Below are 14,881 nucleotides of genomic sequence, written 5' to 3'. Positions count from 1 at the left end.
GTTATCGCAATGGAAACGTACTCGCCGATCACGAAAGCTGTCACCCCAAACAAACACTGACACCACAATCGGGAACAACTCCAACAATGCCAAATTCTTGGTGAGCCCCTTCTTTCGCCAATCCTCTGGCCACACCCCGACGCTCCATTTTCCTCCACAGTAGGCCCCATAACCAACTCCACCTGCTGCATCTGTGTAGATCTCGCAATCAAAAGCATTCAGATCCTCCTGCTGAATAAGCGACCTGCCATTATAGCCTTCCAAAAAACGTTGCCAAACAAGAAGGTCCTCCTTATGCTCTCTACCCAAACGAATAAAATGATGAGCCGACCGAACTCCAGCCGTCGCCCTGGACAATCTGCGGCAAAATATCCTGCCCATTGGCATAATACGACAAGCAAAATTCAGGCGGCCCAGCAGCGACTGCAACTCCTTCAATGAAGTCTTCCGCAATTTTCCAATCCGACTCACCTCTCGCTTAAGCAACTCCAACTTATCATCAGGCAACCTACACTCCATTTTCTCAGAATCAATGAGAATCCCTAAGAAACTCAAGACCGTGCAGGGGCCCTCCGTTTTTCCCTGTGCCAAAGGAACACCAAACTGTCCGGCCACCCATTCCATGGTCCCAAGTAAATGACAGCACACTGCTGAATCCGGTGGACCAACAAACAAAAAATCATCCAAATAGTGAATGACAGAAGGAACGGCCGATACATCTCTCACTACCCACTCTAAAAAGGTACTGAAAGTCTCAAACAATGCACAGGAAATAGAACATCCCATAGGCAAACACCTATCCAAGTAAAAACCACCCTCCCACCAACAACCTAACAAAGGAATGCTCTGCGGGTGCACCGGCAAGAGCCTAAATGCCGACTCGATGTCCGTTTTTGCCAGCAATGCTCCAGGCCCGTACATTCGCACCCACCGAACAGCCGCATCAAACGATGTGTAAACAACGGAGCACAACTCCTCCGCAATCCCGTCATTAACCGAGGATCCTTTGGGATATGAAAGATGCTGAATTAGCCGGAACTTGTTCGGCTCCTTCTTGGGCACCACCCCAAGCGGGGAAACAATTACACCCGCCATGGGCAACGAACTAAAAGGCCCCGCCATTCTTCCCAGCTCAACCTCTTTTGCCAATTTAGCCGAAACCACCTCCGCATGCAAGCCAGCTGATCTCAAATTTTTTGTAGAAAAAGGAACAACATGCATCGGGTGAGGGATCTTAAACCCCTCAAGAAGACCGTCCCTAATAACCTCCGCCTTTTTAACATCCGGGTATCTACTTAGATAGGGGGCCATCTTTTGAACCCTCACCGGAGTCACCCCCTTGACCGCCACCCACTGATGGCTTACCACGTGATTTCTTGAAACACTTAGCGGCTCCGTGAGAGGCCCCGTTGCAATGGGAGCACACGTGTTTAAATTTACAAGTGGTGCCATACTTGCACTGGCCCTCATTAAACTGCCAGCATGTCCCAGATTTTTCCTTTGAACCCTGAGACCCGTGTCCTCCACTTTGTCCTGACTGCTGACTGCTACCCCCCCCTCCCCCCTGAAAGGACTGCCCATAACGCACCGGAGCCATCACCTTCAGCCACAACCCGATGTCTTTTTGGTCCCACCTTATCTCCGGCCTCACTGCTTTTCGCTGCCTGAACTGTTCATCGTATCTCAGCCAAGCCTGGCCCCCGTAGGTACGATGCGCCTCACCAATAGCATCCAAATAACAAAACAGGCCCGAGCAATTCTCGGGGAATTTCTCCCCTATAACACTCGCTAGAATGGCAAAGGCCTGCTGCCAGTTAACGAACGTCTGAGGAATAAGGCGCCAACGCCTCTTTTCTTCCTCTTCCTTTTTGCTGTCGTCTTTCTTTCCTTTATCCAAGTTAAATTTTTCTAAAGGAAGGAGAGAGAAAATCTCTACGTATTCATCTTTCCAAATCTTTTCCTTGACTTCTTTCTTCAAATGGGCCCCCCAGCGGACCCTCAAAACACACATATACCTCGCCTTTTGCCCTGTCGTCTAACTTAACGGTATCACCTTTTCCCGTTTCCGTTTGTACCGACACCGACACCCCCGCCACAGAAACAGGTGTCCCGCTACCCGAGCTCGCAATCTCGTTCGAACCCCCTGCTACGCCCCCGGCAACTGACACCCAGGCACCAGCGGGCGACGATCCCACACTGTTAGCAACTGAGCTACCCCCGCCCCCATCCAATCTACGCAAAATCTGCGACATACCCGCTAGAAGTTCTCTGACCCCCGGGACCTCATTACAGCCCCCACCCCGCTCCACCACACCCGGCACTGGGGAAAGACTGGACATGTAATCACGTGGCTGCGCAGGTGCTGTGTCCCCACCAGCCGTGCTTCCTGAATCCTGCTGGTCCATTTCGTCGCGATGTTCGTTCCCGGAATCATCGCTGCCGCTCATCTGCCCCAGGCCCGCGCCCCGGGCCTCCACGTCACCAGGGGGGACCGAGACTGGCGAAGGCGACCGGTCCCTCGACCTCCTGCTGGATCTGGATCTGTCCGGCTCCGTGATTCCTCTGCCTCCAGCCGCTGGACTGTCTCCTCTGGACGCCGCTCCTGCGGCCCGACCGCGACCCGCTCCTTGCCGTGATGCCGCCGCTGTCCTGCCCGATAGTCTGCTCTGCCGTCCTGTCGCATAGCCAGGTGCACTGGGGGGATGGGATCCGGGTGCCCCCGCCGCAATTGCGCCCGCCGCGATACTCCCCGGCTCCTGCCTGGTGGATGCTGCCGCCGCCGCTGGGCTCCTTCCCCGTCCCCCTGCTCGTGTTGCCGCCACCGCGGGAGGTGCTCCCCGGCGGGTAGAAGCTGCTGCTATCGGTGCTGCGGCGCAGCCGCGTCCTCTGCTAGGCCGCACCGGAAGTGCGGCCCTGACATCCTGTGCAGCGCCGGCGTCCTGCCGCGTCTGCACCGCTCGCCCAGCACCGCGCCGCCTCGCGCCGGCAGGGCCGCCAGGTGGATTCCTGCCGGGGGAGGGGGCGGGCAAGGTGGATCGGCCGCGTCCCCCAGCCCCCGCAGGGTCCCTGGAGGGGCTCCGCGGCCTGCGCCTGCCGCGCGGTGTAGTGTCGGGGGACAGCCTGTCTGGCGGCCTAGACCGCTTGGTTCTGCTGCCCCGGCTCCCGCTGTCCTGGCTCCCACTGCCTCCAAGCAGCCCTGTGAGCTGCTCCTCCAGCCATCCGGCCATCCTGGAACTGGCCTCCCGACGAAGCTGAGCTACCAGGCTGTCCACAGAAGACATGGTGAGAGGGATGTGGCAGCAGGTCCACTCACTTCGCCCGTCTAAGGTAACTGATCTCCCCTTTTCCCGCACTTTCCCAAGCCCCCACCTCCCTTTTTGCATAAATCCCCACCCCAAATCCTACTCTTCCAATCCCCGGGCTCCTTTACTCAATAACACCTTTATTTTTTAAAAGAAAACCTACTGCACTGCTCCCATGGCAACGCAGTCATGTGGGGGCCTCCTTTTAGCTGCGCCCCATACAGCCCCCCCTCTTGTGATAGATATAACAGACTGTGGACACACATGTTACGGATTGAATTAGCAGCCTGTTTTGGGATCCCTGCTTATACTTTAGTGCTTTGGTGTGCCTCCCTGGTATTTGGAGGTTTCCGTTCCCCCATTTCATGTCTAATTTTATCTTATGTGTTACACACTTTTAGATTATACTCTAAATAAATTTATCTGTTTTAATAGTATCTCCTTCACTTCATTTTTTTCTCTTGGTACCCACCATGTGGAAATGTGCTTATACTCTATGTGGAAATGACCTTAGCCTTTGATATATATAGGACTATGGGAATAAATACATACATACTACATACAGACTACATACATACTACATACACACTACACACATACTACATACATACATACTGCATACATACATACTACATACATACTACATACATACTACATACAACATACTACATACATACTACATACATACTACATACAACATACTACATACATACTACATACAGACTACATACATACTACATACATACATACAACATACTACATGCATACTACATACAATGCATTCATACATACTACATACAGACATACATACTACATTCATACTACATACATACTACATACATGCAGTACATACTACATACAACATACTACATACCTACTACCTACACACTACATACAATACATTCATACATTCTACATACATACTACATACAACATACATACTACATACATACTACATAAATACTACATACATACAACATACATACTACATACATACTACATACAATACATTCATACATTACATACAATACATACATATAGACATACAGTACATTAAACATAGATTACATTCTCAACATTACTTGTCATTTTGTTCCCCGAAGCCAGTGTCATCTGGAAAAAACATTAAAATAGCAAACAGCCAATATACTCCCTGTCCGCAGAAATCCACGAGTGTCCCACGACGATCTCCTGTGGAGAACAGCTGCATCAGCTGATGCGATCGCTCTCCAGGGGCTCCAAGAATCCAATGATGGGAGGAAGGTATCCTTCTGCACTGTATTCCTCCGCCGCTGTAAAAAAATAGTCCTTAGTCTCACTTTTGGCATTGCTGTGTGAGAAATTTTCCCACGCAGCAATTGCCATAAAGTGAGACTTTGAACTATAGTAACCTCAGTGATGCACTGCAGGAGCCATTGTCTCCTGTCAGTGTGTCACTGAGGGTCCTATAGAGCAGTGACATAAACCGATGTCACTGTTCTATAGGGGAGATCGTAGTAGTATATGGTTTATTATTTTACGTTTTTTGCAGGCGCTGAAGTATGGTAAGTATGGTTAAATGAAGAATATTAAAATACTTTTTTCCTAATGTGTGTGTGTATTATTAACCCTTTATTACTATTGGATTAATAATGGATAGGCGTCTTATTGACGCCTCTCCTTTATTAACACGGCTTAATGTCACCTTACAATAGCAAGGTGACATTAACCCCATATTACCCCATATCCCACCGCTACACGGGAGTGGGAAGAAAAGGGCTAAGTGCCGGAATTGGCGCATCTTTTAGATGTGCTATTTCTGGGGTGGCTGCGGATTGGCATTTGTAGCCGGGGGGGGGGGGGCAATATCCATGGCCCCTATCTAGGCTATGAATATCAGCCCGCAACTGTCTGCGTAGCCTTTCTGGCTATAAAATATAGGGGGACCCCACGTCATTTTTTGGGGGGTCCCCCTATTTTAATAGCCAGTAAAGGCTACGCAGACAGCTGCAGGCTGATATTCATAGCAGGCTACAAATATTGGCCCCCAGCCGTCGGCTTTCTCCCTCTGGCGCATAAAATTGAGCGGGAGCTCATGCCGAGTATGTACTCTATGTTTAACCCCTTCAAGACCCAGCCTATTTTGACCTTAAAGACCTTGCCGTTTTTTGCAATTCTGACCAGTGTCCCTTTATGAGGTAATAACTCAGGAACGCTTCAACGGATCCTAGCGGTTCTGAGATTGTTTTTTCGTGACATATTGGGCTTCATGTTAGTGGTAAATTTAGGTCAATAAATTCTGCATTTATTTGTGATAAACACGGAAATTTGGCGAAAATTTTGAAAATTTCGCAATTTTCACATTTTGAATTTTTATTCTGTTAAACCAGAGAGATATGTGACACAAAATAGTTAATAAATAACATTTCCCACATGTTTACTTTACATCAGCACAATTTTGGAAACAAAATTTTTTTTTGTTAGGAAGTTATAAGGGTTAAAATTTGACCAGCGATTTGTCATTTTTACAACGAAATTTACAAAACCATTTTTTTTAGGGACCACCTCACATTTGAAGTCAGTTTGAGGGGTCTATATGGCTGAAAATACCCAAAAGTGACACCATTCTAAAAACTGCACCCCTCAAGGTACTCAAAACCACATTCAAGAAGTTTATTAACCCTTCAGGTGCTTCACAGCAGCAGAAGCAACATGGAAGGAAAAAATGAACATTTAACTTTTTAGTCACAAAAATTATCTTTTAGCAACAATTTTTTTATTTTCCCAATGGTAAAAGGAGAAACTGAACCACGAAAGTTGTTGTCCAATTTGTCCTGAGTACGCTGATACCTCATATGTGGGGGTAAACCACTGTTTGGGCGCACGGCAGGGCTTGGAAGGGAAGGAGCGCCATTTGACTTTTTGAATCAAAAATTGGCTCCACTCTTTAGCGGACACCATGTCACGTTTGGAGAGCCCCCGTGTGCCTAAAAATTGGAGCTCCCCCACAAATGACCCCATTTTGGAAACTAGACGCCCCAAGGAACTTATCTAGATGCATAGTGAGCACTTTGAACCCCCAGGTGCTTCACAAATTGATCCGTAAAAATGAAAAAGTACTTTTTTTTCACAAAAAAATTCTTTTAGCCTCAATTTTTTCATTTTCACATGGGCAACAGGATAAAATGGATCCTAAAATGTGTTGGGCAATTTCTCCTGAGTACACCAATACCTCACATGTGGGGGTAAACCACTGTTTGGGCACATGGTAAGGCTCGGAAGGGAAGGAGCGCCATTTGACTTTTTGAATGAAAAATTATTTCCATCGTTAGCGGACACCATGTCGCGTTTGGATAGCTCCTGTGTGCCTAAACATTGGCGCTCCCCCACAAGTGACCCCATTTTGGAAACTAGACCCCCCAAGGAACTTATTTAGATGCCTAGTGAGCACTTTAAACCCTCAGGTGCTTCACAAATTGATCTGTAAAAATGAAAAAGTACTTTTTTTTCACAAAAAAATTATTTTCGCCTCAATTTTTTCATTTTCACATGGGCAGTAGGATAAAATGGATCATAAAATTTGTTGGGCAATTTCTCCCGAGTACGCCGATACCTCATATGTGGGGGTAAACCACTGTTTGGGCACACGGCAGGGCTCGGAAGGGAAGGCGCGCCATTTGACTTTTTGAATGGAAAATTAGCTCCAATTGTTAGCGGACACCATGTCGCGTTTGGAGAGCCCCCTGTGTGCCTAAACATTGGAGCTCCCCCACAAGTGACCCCATTTTGGAAACTAGACCCCCCAAGGAACTTATCTAGATGCATATTGAGCACTTTAAACCCCCAGGTGCTTCACAGAAGTTTATAACGCAGAGCCATGAAAATAAAAAATAATTTTTCTTTCCTCAAAAATGATTTTTTAGCCTGGAATTTCCTATTTTGCCAAGGATAATGGGAGAAATTGGACCCCAAATATTGTTGTCCAGTTTGTCCTGAGTACGCTGATACCCCATATGTGGGGGTAAACCACTGTTTGGGCGCACGGCAGGGCTCGGAAGGGATGGCACGCCATTTGGCTTTTTAAATGGAAAATTAGCTCCAATCATTAGCGGACACCATGTCACGTTTGGAGAGCCCCTGTGTGCTTAAACATTGGAGATCCCCCAGAAATGACACCATTTTGGAAACTAGACCCCCAAAGGAACTAATCTAGATGTGTGGTGAGGACTTTGAACCCCCAAGTGCTTCACAGAAGTTTATAACGCAGAGCCATGAAAATAAAAAAAAAAATTATTTTCTCAAAAATGATCTTTTAGCCTGCAATTTTTTATTTTCCCAAGGGTAACAGGAGAAATTTGACCCCAAAAGTTGTTGTCCAGTTTCTCCTGAGTATGCTGATACCCCATATGTGGGGGTAAATCACTGTTTGGGCACATGCCGGGGCTCGGAAGTGAAGTAGTGACGTTTTGAAATGCAGACTTTGATGGAATGCTCTGTGGGCGTCACGTTGCGTTTGCAGAGCCCCTGATGTGGCTTAACAGTAGAAACCCCCCACAAGTGACCCCATTTTGGAAACTAGACCCCCAAAGGAACTTATCTAGATGTGTGGTGAGCACTTTGAACCCCCAAGTGCTTCATAGAAGTTTATAATGCAGAGCCGTGAAAATAATAAATACGTTTTCTTTCCTCAAAAATAATTATTTAGCCCAGAATTTTTTAATTTTCCCAAGGGTAACAGGAGAAATTTGACCCCAAAAGTTGTTGTCCAGTTTCTCCTGAGTACGGTGATACCCCATATGTGGGGGTAAACTACTGTTTGGGCACATGCCGGGGCTTGGAATTGAAGTAGTGACGTTTTGAAATGCAGACTTTGATGGAATGCTCTGCGGGCGTCACGTTGCGTTTGCAGAGCCCCTGATGTGCCTAAACAGTAGAAACCCCCCACAAGTGACCCCATTTTGGAAACTAGACCCTGAAAGGAACTTATCTAGATGTGTGGTGAGCACTTTGAACCCCCAAGTGCTTCATAGAAGTTTATAATGCAGAGCCGTGAAAATAATAAATACGTTTTCTTTCCTCAAAAATAATTATTTAGCCCAGAATTTTTTATTTTCCCAAGGGTTACAGGAGAAATTGGACCCCAAAAGTTGTTGTCCAGTTTCTCCTGAGTACGCTGATACCCCATATGTGGGGGTAAACCACTGTTTGGGCACACGTCGGGGCTCAGAAGGGAAGTAGTGACTTTTGAAATGCAGACTTTGATGGAATGGTCTGCGGGTGTCACGTTGCGTTTGCAGAGCCCCTGGTGTGCCTAAACAGTAGAGACCCCTCACAAGTGACCCCATTTTAGAAACTAGACCCCCCAAGGAACTTATCTAGATATGTGGTGAGCACTTTGAACCCCCAAGTGCTTCACAGACGTTTACAACGCAGAGCCGTGAAAATAAAAAATCATTTTTCTTTCCTCAAAAATTATGTTTTAGCAAGCATTTTTTTAGATTCACAAGGGTAACAGGAGAAATTGGACCCCAGTAATTGTTGCGCAGTTTGTCCTGAGTATGCTGGTACCCCATATGTGGGGGTAAACCACTGTTTGGGCACACGTCAGGGCTCGGAAGTGAGGGAGCACCATTTGACTTTTTGAATACGAGATTGGCTGGAATCAATGGTGGCGCCATGTTGCGTTTGGAGACCCCTGATGTGCCTAAACAGTGGAAACCCCTCAATTCTACCGCCAACACTAACCCCCCCACACCCCTAACCCTAATCCCAACTGTAGCCATAATCCTAATCACAACCCTAACCCCAACACACCCCTAACCACAACACTAACCCCAACACACCCCTAACCACAACACTAACCCTAACACACCCCTAACCCTAACCACAACCCTAAGGCTATGTGCCCACGTTGCGGATTCGTGTGAGATATTTCCGCACCATTTTTGAAAAATCTGCGGGTAAAAGGCACTGTGTTTTACCTGCGGATTTTCCGCGGATTTCCAGTGTTTTTTGTGCGGATTTCACCTGCGGATTCCTATTGAGGAACAGGTGTAAAACGCTGCGGAATCCGCACAAAGAATTGACATGCTGCGGAAAATACAACGCAGCGTTCCCGCGCGGTATTTTCCGCACCATGGGCACAGCGGATTTGGTTTTTCATATGTTTACATGGTACTGTAAACCTGATGGAACACTGCTGCGGATCCGCAGCCAAATCCGCACCGTGTGCACATAGCCTAATTCTAAAGGTATGTGCACACGCTGCGGATCCGCAGCAGTTTCCCATGAGTGTACAGTTCAATGTAAACCTATGGGAAACAAAAATCGCTGTACACATGCTGCGGAAAAACTGCACGGAAACGCAGCGGTTTACATTCCGCAGCATGTCACTTCTTTGTGCGGATTCCGCAGCGGTTTTACATCTGCTCCAATAGAAAATCGCAATTGTAAAACCGCAGTGAAATGCGCAGAAAAAAACGTGGTAAATCCGCCATAAATCCGCAGCGGTTTAGCACTGCGGATTTATCAAATCCGCAGCGGAAAAATCCGCAGAGGACCAGAATACGTGTGCACATTCCTAACCCTAGCCCTAACCCTACCCCTAACCCTACCCCTAACCCTACCCCTAACCCTACCCCTAACCCTAACCCTACCCCTAACCCTACCCCTAACCCTAACCCTACCCCTAACCCTAACCCTACCCCTAACCCTATTCTAACATTAGTGGAAAAAAAAAAATTTCTTTATTTTTTTATTGTCCCTACCTATGGGGGTGACAAAGGGGGGGGGTCATTTATTATTTTTTTTATTTTGATCACTGAGATAGATTATATCTCAGTGATCAAAATGCACTTTGGAACGAATCTGCCGGCCGGCAGATTCGGCGGGCGCACTGCGCATGCGCCCGCCATTTTGGAAGATGGCGGCGCCCGGGAGAAGACGGACGGGACCACGGCTGGATCGGTAAGTATGATAGGGTGGGGGGGGACCACGGGGGGGGGGATCGGAGCACGGGGGGGGAATCGGAGCGCGGGAGGGGTGGAACGGAGCGCGGGGGGCGTGGAACGGAGCACGAGGGGGCTGGAACGGAGCACGGGGGGGTGGAACGGAGCACGGGGGGGGTGGATCGGAGTGCAGGGGGGGTGATTGGAGCACGGGGGGGTGATTGGAGCACGGGGGGAGCGGACACGAGCACGGGGGGGAGCGGAGCACTGGACGGAGGGGAGCCGGAGCAGTGTACCGGCCAGATCGGGGGGGTGGGGGGGGCGATCGGAGGGGTGGGGTGGGGGCACACTAGTATTTCCAGCCATGGCCGATGATATTTCAGCATCGGCCATGGCTGGATTGTAATATTTCACCCGTTATAATGGGTGAAATATTACAAATCGCTCTGATTGGCAGTTTCACTTTCAACAGCCAATCAGAGCGATCGTAGCCACGAGGGGGTGAAGCCACCCCCCCTGGGCTAAACTACCACTCCCCCTGTCCCTGCAGATCGGGTGAAATGGGAGTTAACCCTTTCACCCGATCTGCAGGGACGCGATCTTTCCATGACGCCGCATAGGCGTCATGGGTCGGAATGGCACCGACTTTCATGACGCCTACGTGGCGTCAAAGGTCGGGAAGGGGTTAATGTACTGTATGTCTATATGTATGTATTGAATGTAATGTATGAATGTATTGTATGTAGTGTGTATGTAGTATGTATATAGTATGTATGTTTTTTTTTTTTTTTTACATTCAACACATTAGCCGGATGATGGGACTACTACTGTCCCATCATTGGCTAATGTGTCAATCACTGCCATTGTAGCAGGCATAGCCCGATGGGACTTGTAGTCCCATTGGACGATACCTGCACAAAAGCAAAGACGCCCGGCAGGCCCACACAAACCCCCGAGAGGCCAATACAGACCCCCGACAGGCCACACAGACCCCTGGCAGGCCGCACAGACCCCAGAAAGGCCTGTACAGACCCCCGGCAGGCCACACAGACCCCCCGAGAGGCCCGTACCGACCCCCGGCAGGCCGCAGAGACCCCCGGCAGGCCGCACAGACCCCCGAGAGGCCCACACAGACCCCCGGCAGGCCACACAGACCCCCCAAGAGGCCCATACAGACCCCCGGCAGGCCGCACAGACCCCTGGCAGGCTGCACAGACCCTCTGCAGGCTGCACAGACCCCAAAGAGGCCCGTACAGATCCCTGGCAGGCCGCAAACACTCCCGGAGAGGCCCGTACAGACCCCCGACAGGCCCGCACAGACCCCGCCCGCACACACAGACACGCACAGTGTCCGCCCGCACACCGCCCACACTCTTTCCCCCTTCGGATCAGGATGTAGAAGGACAGAAAGGGCTTATTTACATTCCAATATTTCTGTCCCCTTGACTTGCATTGGTATCGGGCATCGGTATCGGCGATATCCGATATTTTTTTATATCGGCCGATACAATCCGATACCAATATTTCCTAATATTGGAAGGTATCACTCAACACTACTCATCACTAGTCCAAACCCCTAATGGCACTTATATTGAGCTTGAGATACTCCTGCACCATCCTCTCCAGTCATTCACAATGTGTCAGACTTGTACTTTGTTCTGCTGGTGCACGAGCTGGTCTGAAAAATGTGTGAAATGACTCACAGAAATTGCTTATGCTACTTAAACTTCTGCTGCTAATATTTTTGTGGTGACACCTTGACGTTTTTGGGTTTGGAAGTCTAGAACTGCGACACCAGGGAACAAAGCATCTGGCAAAATTGACTCTTGTACCGGGAATATAATAGAGTGGCAATCCAGTAGTCACCACTGTTGCTCATGTGTCATGGGATTCCATGAGGTCTAAGTCCATAGTGTGTTGGTGGTGGGTTAATATTCAAGGTTGCTTCCTCCCTCCCCTCCCACCAACCATGGACATCAGAGACGGAATTATTTTCCTCTTCATCTCCTGACTGTTGCACATCCATTACCTCTTCATCCTCATCCTCCTCAATATGTTCCTCGGCTCCTACACCTTCACTAACAGTTTTTCTGGGACCATGAGCCCCCCGCGATCACTGTAATCCACCCTACCATGGCACCCACCTGTACAATTAGAGTCTGGAGCTTAGAAAAATTGTTATCTCTTCCACATCCTCCTCTGTTCCACTTCTTCCTGTAGGATCACCGCCTCCTCATGAAGACTACTCAAAGTTTGCTCCAGCATGTAGATGATCGAAATAGAGACACTGATGACATCCTTGTCAGCACTAATCATCTTAGAAGCCATTTTGAAACTGTACAGAAGGGTTCAGAGGTCCTTCATCAGTGCTAACTCCGCAAGCGTGATTTGCACTACATCCGTACTGAGTAGCCAAGACTATGCAATAGGACATACTGCACCAGGGCTTGTTGCTGTTGCCACAGTCGCTGCAACAGTTGCAGAGTGGAATTCCACTGTGCTGGAACATCGAAAATCAAATGGTTAACTGGTATTCTGAAACACATCTGTATCGTTGCAAGTCGATTACCTGCGGGGTGCAATCATCAGAAGTGAGCACAATGCATGCTTTATGCAGCAGCACATCCAGGCTGGGATAGTGGCAGAGAAATTGCTGTACCACAAGGTAGAGTATGTGTGCCGGGCAGGGCATATTTGTAAGGTTGACCCAGTATAGGGCCGCCACCAGGTTTGCAGTGTTATTGCACATGGCCTTCGCTGGCTGCAGGTTCAGTGGAGACAGTCATTGCTCTAACTCAGCCTGGATAGCTGTCCACAACTTTTGAACTGTGTGACTGTGATATATAAGGCAAAATAATGTAAACACTGCCTGATTGCGGTGAGCCCTGCATGTGCAGTGTGAAGGTGGGGGTATTCCCTATGCACTGTGGGAATGCGTGTCTCATTAAGGGAGATGTTGAGAGTGCAGGTGGAGGCCCTAGAGGAGGTGGAGGAACCAGAAACAATGGAAAAACTGTTATATACAGAGATTTGTCCCACAAGCCTTGAAGATTCCAAGAGTTGAGGAGCAACCCCTTGACCGCCACCAAAGTCAACTAGTGCTCAGTCAGTGAGATGTAATGCCCCTGCCCATGTTTGGTTGTTCAGGTGTCAGTGGTGAAATGCACCCTGACAGACACAGATTTTCTCAGGGAAAAGGTGATGTTGTCTGAGACATGCTGGTGCAGCACAGACACAGCTTTCTTAGAGAAGTAACGGTGATGGGGCAACTAGTACTGGGGAACTGTGATGGCATTCAGCTTTCAGAAACTGTCTGTATCACCAGGCAGAAAGGTAGCATTTACATGGCTAACAGATTGGACTTGGTGTAGTTCATGCTCTTAACTTTGGCATGTGCAATAGTAGGAAACATTCTTTTACGTCACCAGAACTGCAGGCCCGAGGGCTGGTTGCTCTGCTGAGAGAGGGAGCAATAGGGTAAACAGGACAAACTGCTGGACTGTGAGTGAGCTGCAGGCAGAGTTGTTATGATGAACTAAGAAAGGTGAGTTGTACTCCGTGAAACAAAAACAGCAGGCATGTCCACTTATGTAAGAACTGACGGTCTGACTGTAGGGGGTAAACAATTGGAGTTTCTGCAGCCAGAGACATGTGTGAGAACTTGACATGGTGACAAAGGGGAAAGAAGCAGCAGAAGTGGTTGATTAGACGGCCGGAGGTTGGTGAAGCTCTCTAGTTCACATTTTACAGCAGTGAGATTCCCAGACTAACGCATGTTGCGCTCGTATGTGCCGGTATGCATGTAGTAGTCAAATTATTGCTATTTTTCCCTTTATTGAATTTTTTTTGAAAATTTGGCAGATAACGTAAGTTGGGTCATCCTTTGCAGTCTCAGATAGGCCCAAGCTAGGCAACCCTTGCCGACCCTGTGAACTGCAGACTCGCGACCAGTGCTGGCCACAGCCAGAGATGTGCAGTGCTTTTCATAGTGGCATCACTACGTTTCTGTGTGGCAAGCCGCAATGTAACCACTTTATCTTCCCTCTCTGAGCTACTCAGCTGCATGCTTTTGGGTTCACACCAAGTGGGATCTAATAATTAATTGTCATCCTCTCTATTCTCACACTGTTCATCCTGAGAGTCACCTTCCTCTGGTATCTGGGTCTCAACAGGATCACCTCCACACCCAGGGGTGAACGCCTGGTGACGAGGGTCTTGATTCTGCTCGAACCCTACTTCTTCCGGCCCCGGATCCAAAAGGAAAAAATCTTGTGCATTGGTGCAGATGCGTTCCTCCTCTGGATTCTGTGAATCTTTGGAGCAGATCTCTGATGCTCATGGAATAGAGTGTGTGAACAGCTCTGCAGAATGGCTCATCTGTGGCTCCTGTTGTGAATTCTGTTATCGAACTCCCTCCTGTGGTCATGAATGGTACTTCGGCGAGTTCTGTCCATCGACTCCCTCTGGTTGCTGTGAGTGGAGTTGCTGGTTCTGAGGTTCCTTCCACAGGTGACCTAGGTTATTCTTAGGCTGGCTTCTCTATTTAACTCCACTCAGATCGTTACTCCAGGCCAGCTGTCAATGTTCCTGTACTGGTTCAGTTCGCTCTTGGATCTTTCTGGTGACCTGTCTACTCCAGCAGAAGCTAAGTCC

This window comes from Ranitomeya imitator, chromosome 1, assembly GCF_032444005.1.
Source record: "Ranitomeya imitator isolate aRanImi1 chromosome 1, aRanImi1.pri, whole genome shotgun sequence".
NCBI lineage: Eukaryota > Metazoa > Chordata > Amphibia > Anura > Dendrobatidae > Ranitomeya > Ranitomeya imitator.
This window is presented reverse-complemented; position numbering follows the sequence as displayed.